Raw genomic sequence first — 9334 nt, 5'->3', positions numbered from 1 at the left:
TATTCTTTTTTTTTAAGATTTTATTTATTTATTTTTAGAGAGGGAAGGGAGGGAGAAAGAGAGAGAGAGAAACATCAATGTGCGGTTGCTGGGGGTCATGGCCTGCAACCCAGGCATGTACCCTCATTGGGAATCAAACCTGTGACACTTTGGTTCACAGCCCACGCTCAATCCACTGAGCTATGCCAGCCAGGGCTGATTTTTATTCTTAAACTTGCTACAGTATCCCCTTATTGCCTGCGCCAAGGCTGGCCACACTGCCCCAACCATTTCCCTACTTGCCAATAAAGTGAACCAGGACACAAGTCACCTTTCATCAAGTGTTAAAAAAAAAAGAAAAAAAACAACCGTTAATACATGATTGTACAGTTTGAACAACCACGATGATAAATCAGCTTCCTGGGTGGGAAAGGGGCCTGATTTCCTGATTTAAAGGATTTGCCAATTCCCTTGGTGTAAATACTCCCACACAGCTCACTTGAAGCTACCGTGTGAAGTCACCGAGTGTGGCACTGGGAAGAGACGGTTACAACGGGCTCTGTGGGTAGGCGCAGTGCACACCACCCAGGATGCTAATGCAGCCATGGGGCACAGGCTACTCACTAAGGGCCCCGCAGCTGCTGCAGGAGCAAGTCCTCCTGGCTCTTCAGACTGAAGGAGCTCTCCAGCACCCACAGACAACCGTGCAGGCTGCACTCACTCACAGCCTGGGGGTGGGGCTGGCTGTGCATCCTGGGGGCAGCATCCACCATTCTCACCACCCACACGCCCCAGGCAAGGCAATCATGTTAAGTTCCAAGTCTGGAGGGGATGCAGGGAATCCAGCCACAGGAAAGCAGTGTGTGAATGGAAGCAGTGATCTCAGAAGACTCCTGAGATGGGGTCAGGACAGGGGTCTGAGGTAGGCATGCGTGTCAGTGAGCATGTGCAAGTTCTCCTGACCATGTGTGATCTTGTGCACAAGGACAGGTTAAAAACAACCAGCCATGCCCTGGCTGGTGTAGCTCAGTGGACTGAGCGCAGGCTGTGAACCAAAGCATCACAGGTTCGATTCCCAGTCAGGGCACATGCCTGAGTTGCAGGCTAAGGCCCCCAGCAACCGCACATTGATGTTTCTCTCTCTCTCTCTTTCTCCTTCCCTTCCCTCTCTAAAAATAAATAAATAAATAATCTTTAAAAAAATAGATGACATTTAAAAAAAACCCAGCCATGTGAGGCAGTCTTAGAGAGGTTGCCTTAGAGTCAGATGGCCCTTCCTCCATTTCAAGCCTGTGACTGAAGTCACAGTTCTCACCTGCACAAGGGGAGGTGAGAAGTGAGACCTTTGAACTGGATCCAAGACTGGAATTCTAAAAATGGAAAAAAGTGGGCAAAAACTTGTTGAATCTAACCAGGATAGAAGCCATTAGCAAACACTATATATTCAGCAAGAAAGGAGAATTTAATACCATATATAGTTCAGTTGGAAAGACATAATGACTTATAAAAACAATTAGGAGAAACTTGAATACACCATCTGCACTTTGCTATGGCTCACTCATCATACCTCCCAACAATGCAACGTCAACTGCATTAATGTTTTCTTTGCTTCATACAGTCTAGCCAGTAACCAACTACCCAAGCCCTCTGCTGCTTGTTACTAGTTAAAGGAGCAGTGAACACATGCTTGGACCGACCAAATCAATGCAAGTTGAGCTAAAGCTAAATAATGAGTAGAGGTTCTTTCAAAAAGGAGTCTGTGGGGAAGAGATACAGACAGAAAACTCAGTGGGTAGGAAACAGCGCATGCCAGGGCCCTGAGGTAGGAGGAATACGGTGTATTTGGAGAAACGGGGTCCATGGGCAGAGAATGGGAGAAAGGAAAATATTGGAGAGGTGGGCAGAGAACAGTTAGACTTCTTAGGGCTAACAGACCATGTCTAAAATTTTGATCTTTAACTGAAAAAAAGGAGGCCACTGAATATTCTAAGCAGGGAATAATGTGGTCAGGTCTGCATATTTTAATTGCTCTGTATCAAATGCCAAAAAACATACTGGAACTGGGAGAAGATGTGGAGGGAGAGATTAAAAGGTTATTACCACTGGCCAGGTGAGAGGTGGTTCAGACCAGAGCCGAGGGTGTGAGGGGACGAGGTGGGTGGATCAGAGAGCTCTCTGGCAGCTCTAATCTGTAACGGTTACTCGCTGGATGTGGTGGGTGTGCGGATGACTCCCAGGTCTCAGTCTACAGTGACACAAGAAACTGAGTGGCAGTGGCCATCCACTAAAGGACGGTACACGAGTACACACCCTCGTCTTGCCTCATCATCACAAGTCCACCTGCTGATGTAAGCAGCTTGAGTGAATTCCGGAAGCCACAGGTCGAACCAGAGGCACAGTTAACAGTTGTGATACACAGAGCGGATGAGCGAACGCTCAGTGAGATCCTCACAACACACCAAATTGGCAGCCGGGTCCAACACTTGACGTGTATGGTAACTCCACTGAAATTACAAATAAATCTTCCTTTACTGAAATGACTACAGACGGTGCTGATTTCTGCTTTCTTCAACAGAGTCACCCAAGGGTACCTACTCCCTCTTCCCAGGTTCCACTGAGCTTGCTCTCACGCCATGCCCAGTTCCCTCTTCCCGCTCACCTAGCCCACTTCTAGGGGGAAGGAGCCTGCCCTCTCTGTGCCTGGGGGTTTGGCGTGATCGTGGGTGAACTGGCTTTCTGAGGCAGAGACGATGCCCTGGGAAATACAGTTTTTTCCTTGAACTGAGACCTAAGATAAGGGTCTCTCTCTCTCTCTCTTTTTCCCTCAGAAAGCAAGCACTGTAGGTTGCAGCGCAGTGTCTCCTCACAATAAACTGGAATGTGCAGCTCAGAGCAAGCCAACCATGCAATGAGGGAACGCTGACCAAGCCATGCCATCAAAGTGGTCCTGTAGGGGACCAAGGTGTTCTACTCCAGACACACAGCCGATCTGTGGTCTTGTTTAGTTCAAACAGAAATTTTAGAAGAAGCTGCCCTCAGTTTTAACCCTAAGCATTTCTACTTGGGTCCATGGGAGTGCTGGGTTCTCCCACTACCCTCTCTCAACTACCAGTTTACTCTCACTCCTAGTCCAAATTTCAGAAAGAACCGCCTTGATGGTCTCTGCTGAGTAACATATTCTGCACCGAGCCACTATTCGGGGAGGCTCTGAATCCGCTGCCTTGAACCGGGTGCCCAGCCCCGTGTGAGGCAGAGCCCACCACTGCCTCCCAGGGGAGAGGGCCCTGGGCAGGGCAGCTCCAGCAGCAATGGCACTGAGACGCACTGAACTGGAAACCCCTCCACTGAAAACCCCTCGGGAACCCCGAATTCCTGAAATACATGAGCGTTCACCCTGTGACCCAAGACAGAAACTTGAAGGGAATGCTTAAGTCCTCTCTCTCCCATCCTCTGCTTTCAGGTTGTTTCAACCAGATCAACAAATCTGGTTGTTTCTACCTCCCAATAAGGGATGGTTGCCAGAGGAGAGGAGGCTGGGGGGATGGGTGAAAAAGGAAAGGGGGTAAAGGTAAGGATGGGGGTAAAAGGTAAGGTACAACGTATCGTCACTAATGTAATATCTACGTATGGAATCAGATGGGTACTACATTTATCAGGTTGGTCATTTCGTAAGTTATATAAATGTCTAATCACTATGTTGTATACCCGAAACCAATATAATATTGTATGTCAACTATAATTGAACTTTTGTTAATTATCAAAAAGGTAATATTTCAATAAGTTAGCACAGTAACATAATAACTAGAATTAATAGGATGATCACACTGTAAGGTATAAAAATGTTGAATTGCTATACTGTGTACCTGAAACCAATATGACTAATATAATATCATACACCAACTATGAAGTTTTCAATTATCACAAAAAATAAAAGTAAGAATATTTTTAAAAGTAAATAAATTCCAACCTTACCTCCTCCATATATCTTCCAAAATCGCCTGCAAAAAGCATGCATCATGTCTGACTGGGTCATTGCAAGGACATACTACCTGTTCTGTTTGCCTCCGGAAGTCTCTTCTCTCATCTGACCCGGCCCCCACACTATTATAGAAATGAGCTGCATTTCTATAATAAAATCGGGTGATGTTTTTATTCTATCTCAAGCCTTTCAAGTACCTCTGTTTCCTACAAGGTCAAAGTTCTGAAGATGCTTAAAAGATAAATCTAAGGTTTCACTTTTCAGTTTTTTTCTCAAACCCCAACATATTAGTCCATATTCCCTTTCTAATTAGGCAGCCCCCATCTTAGTGGTATTTCTAAGATTAGGCCAATTACTCTGAATCCGTCCTGGAAAATCTGCTCTTGTTCCAGCCACGTTACAGAGAGGCTTATTTCAGAGCCGGTGTGTTGGAATCTGTCAGGCAATTCAGCTTCTCAGCACTGTTTCAACACTGTTCTCATTTTGGTAGGAGGGATGGGTTTGTACATTTCAGAGTTCTTAGGCTATTATGAATAATGGTGCTACGAACATTTGTGTGCAAGTCTCTGCATGGACTATGCTTTCATTTCCCTCCACCTATAATAAGGAGTGTAATTGTCAGATCATATGGCAAATCCGTTTAACATGCGAGGAACTGCCAGACTGTCTTCCAACGCAGCTGCCCTCCCACCAGCAGGGGATGGAAGGTTCCAAGTTCTCCGTGTCCATGCCAGAACTCGTTATTCGTCTTTTTAGTTATAGCTATCCTAGTGAGTGTGAAGTGGTCACCAGCTTGCTTCTAATTTGCATCTATCTGATTGCTGCTGTATGTTTTTTTCAGGTGCTTATTGGTCATTCATAAATCTTCTTTGGAGAAATATCAACTCAGATCTTTTGTTCATTTTTTTCTTTATATGTAGTATATATTTTATTTTCTTAAATCTTCACCTGAGGATATGTTTATTGATTTTAGAGAGAGAAGAAGGGAGAGGGAGAGGGAGAAACATCAATGTGAGAAAGAAACATCTATTAGTTACTTCCCACATGTGCCCTGAGCAGTAACTGAACCCGAAACCTTTTGGTGTGCGGGATGATGCTCCAAGCACCTGGACCCCCCAACCAAGGCACACAGTATTTATTTCATTAGTTTTTACTGGTTTATTACTTTTGACATTCTCACATTACAAAGGCAATGTAGTGGAAGAAGCTTTTTTTAAATATTTATATCATCTGAAATAATACAACTAGAACCATGTATTTTTAAAAAATTCTCTTTGAATGCCAACAAAAAAAAGAAAAGACAGGTTCAACAACAACAGAATTCCTTTCTCACAGGTGGACATTAAAGTGGACCTAATTTGGTTTTCTTTTCTAAAGCCTTCAAAGACAGAAGCAGCTTAAAATCTAATTAAAATAAACTTTTAAAGATGTTATTTATTTATTTTTAGAGACGGGGGAAGGAAAGTAGAAAGAGATGGAGAGAAATACCAGTGTGTGAGAGACACATTGATTGGCTGCCTCTCGCACACCCCCAACTGGGGATCCAGCCATCAACCCACGCCTGTGCCCCAACTGGGATTCAAACTGGTGACCCTTTGGTTCGCAGGCCAGCACTCAATCTACTGAGCCACACCAGCCAGGGCTAATTGAAATGGATTTTTAAAACATTGTTTACTATACTGCTGGTCTCCAGAACAATGTTCTGTTTCCTGTTGCTTTGATGCACGCTTGCCTTTGTTTCTCCTCTTGCTCTTTTACTGGCCCAACTGCACCGTGTTTATCTCCTTCATCATCACTTCCACGTTTAGTTTTCTTGCACTGAACCTGTGCTTTTCCTCAGCTAACCCACCTGGACAGCTTCATTTCCCTTTCTTCCTCCTTTAAATCTTCGACCTATTGATTCCCATTTGTTTAGGGATTCTTGCTGATCATCTATGATTTTTTTCCAGTGCTTGCTTCTTGTTCCACATGTCTCTCTAGTACTTCCCACATCACTTTATTCCTTAACTGTAAGTTAATGTTTGGGGGCCGGTGTGTGTGTGTGTTTGCATTTTCAGCTTTTTATCCAATGCTTCCTTAGCTTGTTTTTTAAATGGAAGCATTTCCTCTTTTGCTGCTCTGACAAAATCTACCCATTTTATTTCACCATGACTTGAGAAAAGAGTGTGCAAATCTTTTGTACAGGTCAGATCATCTAAGTTCCCCCCAAATTTCAGCAAACACCCAATCTTCTCCAGATTTCATTTCAGCATTTCTGGCTAACTTTTGTTTTTCTTCTTGCTCTTGTTTAGCTCATGAATTAGCTTTCGCTTTATTTTGCTTTTGTTTTTTTTGCCCCCAAAGTAATTTTTGAAAAGCAAGGTCCCTATCTTTGTGCTTCTGGTCATAGTGGGGAGCAGGGGAATGTCTCAAAACACTTCTTGGTCAATTTAATGCTATGAAACACATCAAATTTTGATTCCTTAAATGCTCTGTGCAATGCTCTCGTCATTTGAATATTCCATACTTGACCTTTATCTTCTAACCATGCATCTATGTCAACAAGAGTTGCGCCTGTTGGAAAGCATTTAACATAAAAAGATCTGTTGCCCTGACCAGCGTGGCTCCATTGGCTGGTGTGTAGGAGCCCACACCCAGGTTGTGGGTTCAGTCCCCAGAAGGGGTGCATACGAGAGGCAGCTAATCAGCATTTCTCTCCCTCTCTGTCTCCCTCCCTTCCTCACTCTAAAAACAAGTAAATAATTTTTTAAAGATTTTTTTTACATTATTTTAACACTCATCAGTCCCTTGAGGGAGGAGCTTGCTTGGAGATCTGATTTTAGTTTTAGCTTCACTTATTTTCATAATTTCTGCCTTTGATTTGTTCAATGTTTCTAGTATTACATTGAAGTCTGTCAACCTGTTGAATTTCAGCATTCTCTCCAAAGGTTCCCGGCCTTCATCCAGTTTGATCCATTCCTTGAAGGTTCTGTCCCGAGGCTCACTGCCGTCACCAAAACAAACTCAATTTGATGACAGCTTCTGGCCTCCAAAACAACCATTTTTTTATCATCACTCTTTCCACCCATTCCGGCCCCAGTCCCGCAGATCCACGTGACAGGACCACTGGAAAGGACAGTGACATCTGTCTCCCATTGCGGCAAGCTGGCCCAGTACTTCTAGAGAAGATGAGGGCCATCTTTTATTCATTGTTTAATTGGGTTGTCTTTTTATTATTGAGGTGCAGTAGTTCTTTCCCTATTCTAGGCACAAGTCCTTATCAGGTAGGGGATTTGCAAAAATGTTCTTCCATTCTGTGGATTATCTTTTCACTTCCTTCATGGTGTCCTTTGAAGTACGAAATTTTTAAATCTTGCTAATGTCCTGTTATTCACCATTTTCTTTGAACTTTTAAACATAAAAGCAGACCCTGCGCAAACTCAGGGTGGCGGGCCGCTGTGTGTGTGTGTAAGTGATAAGCTGTGTCAGCCTGAAACAAGCCTTTCCCCAGCGTGGGAATGTTTACCGTGTCGCTGTGCTTTTCTTCCTTCTCTCTTTTCTAAAAATAGTTTATTTTTTATTTTATTTTGTTCAATTGCCATTTATTCCTTTTATACCCTTGTCCACCTCCCCTCACCCTCCCGCCCCCACCATGCCACTGTTCTTAACTAAAGAGCACAGATACACTGCTAAGTTTTTAACTCACTACTTCAGACTGATCAACTATATTTTACTTTGTCTGTGCAACATAACTTATTTTATTTTATCTGTAGAAGTTACATATAATTGCCTTCCAACTCGAACCAGGCTGAAACGTAGCCAAGAAGGCTAAAAGACTCCATCCTATCATCTGCAGGCTTCCGTTTCGATACAAGACAGGGATCTCAGATGTGCCTACGTCTTATGTGGCCTGATTCTCAGACTCAGGGAATATTATCTAATGGTATCTGGGCCTTGATACTTGTCTGACAGGTACTATTTGAATAGGGTTATTTAATTGTAATATCTGAATTATTATTTCTTATAATTTTTTACTAGTTTATCCATGTTCTCTAACAGTATCAATTGGTTATTTTTTTTTAAGTCTGAAAGGCACCACGCTGGTAATGAACATCTGTATATTCCCAAGAGCCACTGAGTAACTGAGGGTACATCAGAACATATCTAGGAGCAAAAACATATCTTCATAAAGTTGCTTTGATCATGACTTGTCTTAAATATTTGATTATCTCTAAACCAGTTATTGAAGTGGATCTTAATTGTTGTCACTGTCACTACCCTGGTCTTTACCAATTAAATACTACCCTGGACCTCCATGCTGAGAAGCTGCCCGGTGCACGATGTGTCCTGTCTTAGACATGAGGTCATGGGAGGCGTAAGCCCACTAGAGCTCACTTCGGAAAAGGAGGACCTGCCAGAACAAATGGTAACAACCACATGAGGCCTTGGGGAGTAGAACCAATTAAACCAAGAACTAGAACTGGATCTCTCTGTCTCTCCCTCCCTCCCTCCCTCCCTCCCTCCCACTTTTCTTATTCAGCAGTACACCAGGACCCAACTTGGATATCCACAGACGTAGGTTCAGCCTGTACACATACATCTGTTCCTCACCCTGGTCCAACTCCTTGTAGCCAAGTTGGCAGGGTGATCTGGCCCGACACTGTCTTGCCAGAGCCCATAGAAAGAGGCTCCCTGAGGAGAGCTATGAGCAAATTTTCTAAGAAAGGATGAGTACGAGTAGGAAATGATTAATATCTCTGGCACTTTTCATGAGCATCATCCAAGACCCCCTGAGAGATGGGTGGCCCCCACGGCTGCTGTGCAGTAGAAAACTACCTGGAACATTCTGGCAATTTTGAAATGTTCTATGAATAAGATCTTAGAAAATCTTGGTTCTAAGACAGAACCAAGAAAAACAAGGTACAAATAATTCTGCCTGTACTAAAAGGGCATGTGATAAAAATATAGGCTTTAGATTTAATTTTGTGTATGAAAATAAGGTGGACAATGAATACATATGTAACAATACTGACCCCCGTCCACTTCTCCCATGAGTGTGCAAGATATAAGAAGCATAATAGGGGAAGTCAAAGCAAATATGAGATCCACCCAAAGTAGAATTCAAGGCTTAATTTTCTGTTTAGTTCATTATGGCCCTCTCTCCTAACACAGGACACACTTCACTGGTTGATGTGATACTAACTAAGCCAAAATGGATTACTGTATGTAATTTATCAGTGGACACATATAGACTAGAGGACACATATAGATTAAAGACAATGGGCAAGATCCAGCTTCATGTCATAGTGACTAAATGGACCCTCCCTGAGAATGTCGCTGGTGATCTACAGTAGTGGAAGATGGAAAAGACAGGAGCCTGTGAAGTATTGCAATAAG

General features: G+C 43.3%; 1 pseudogene; it reads right to left on the bottom strand.

Annotated features, from left to right (window-relative positions):
* Nucleotides 1-602: 602 nt before the first annotated feature.
* Nucleotides 603-7026, bottom strand: LOC114506097 (annotated as a pseudogene).
* Between the last annotated feature and the right edge of the window lie 2308 nt (nucleotides 7027-9334).

Source organism: Phyllostomus discolor, chromosome 9, assembly GCF_004126475.2.
Source record: "Phyllostomus discolor isolate MPI-MPIP mPhyDis1 chromosome 9, mPhyDis1.pri.v3, whole genome shotgun sequence".
Taxonomy (NCBI): Eukaryota; Metazoa; Chordata; class Mammalia; order Chiroptera; family Phyllostomidae; genus Phyllostomus; species Phyllostomus discolor.
Note: the sequence above shows the minus strand (reverse complement) of the source record. Positions and strands in the feature narration are given on the sequence as shown.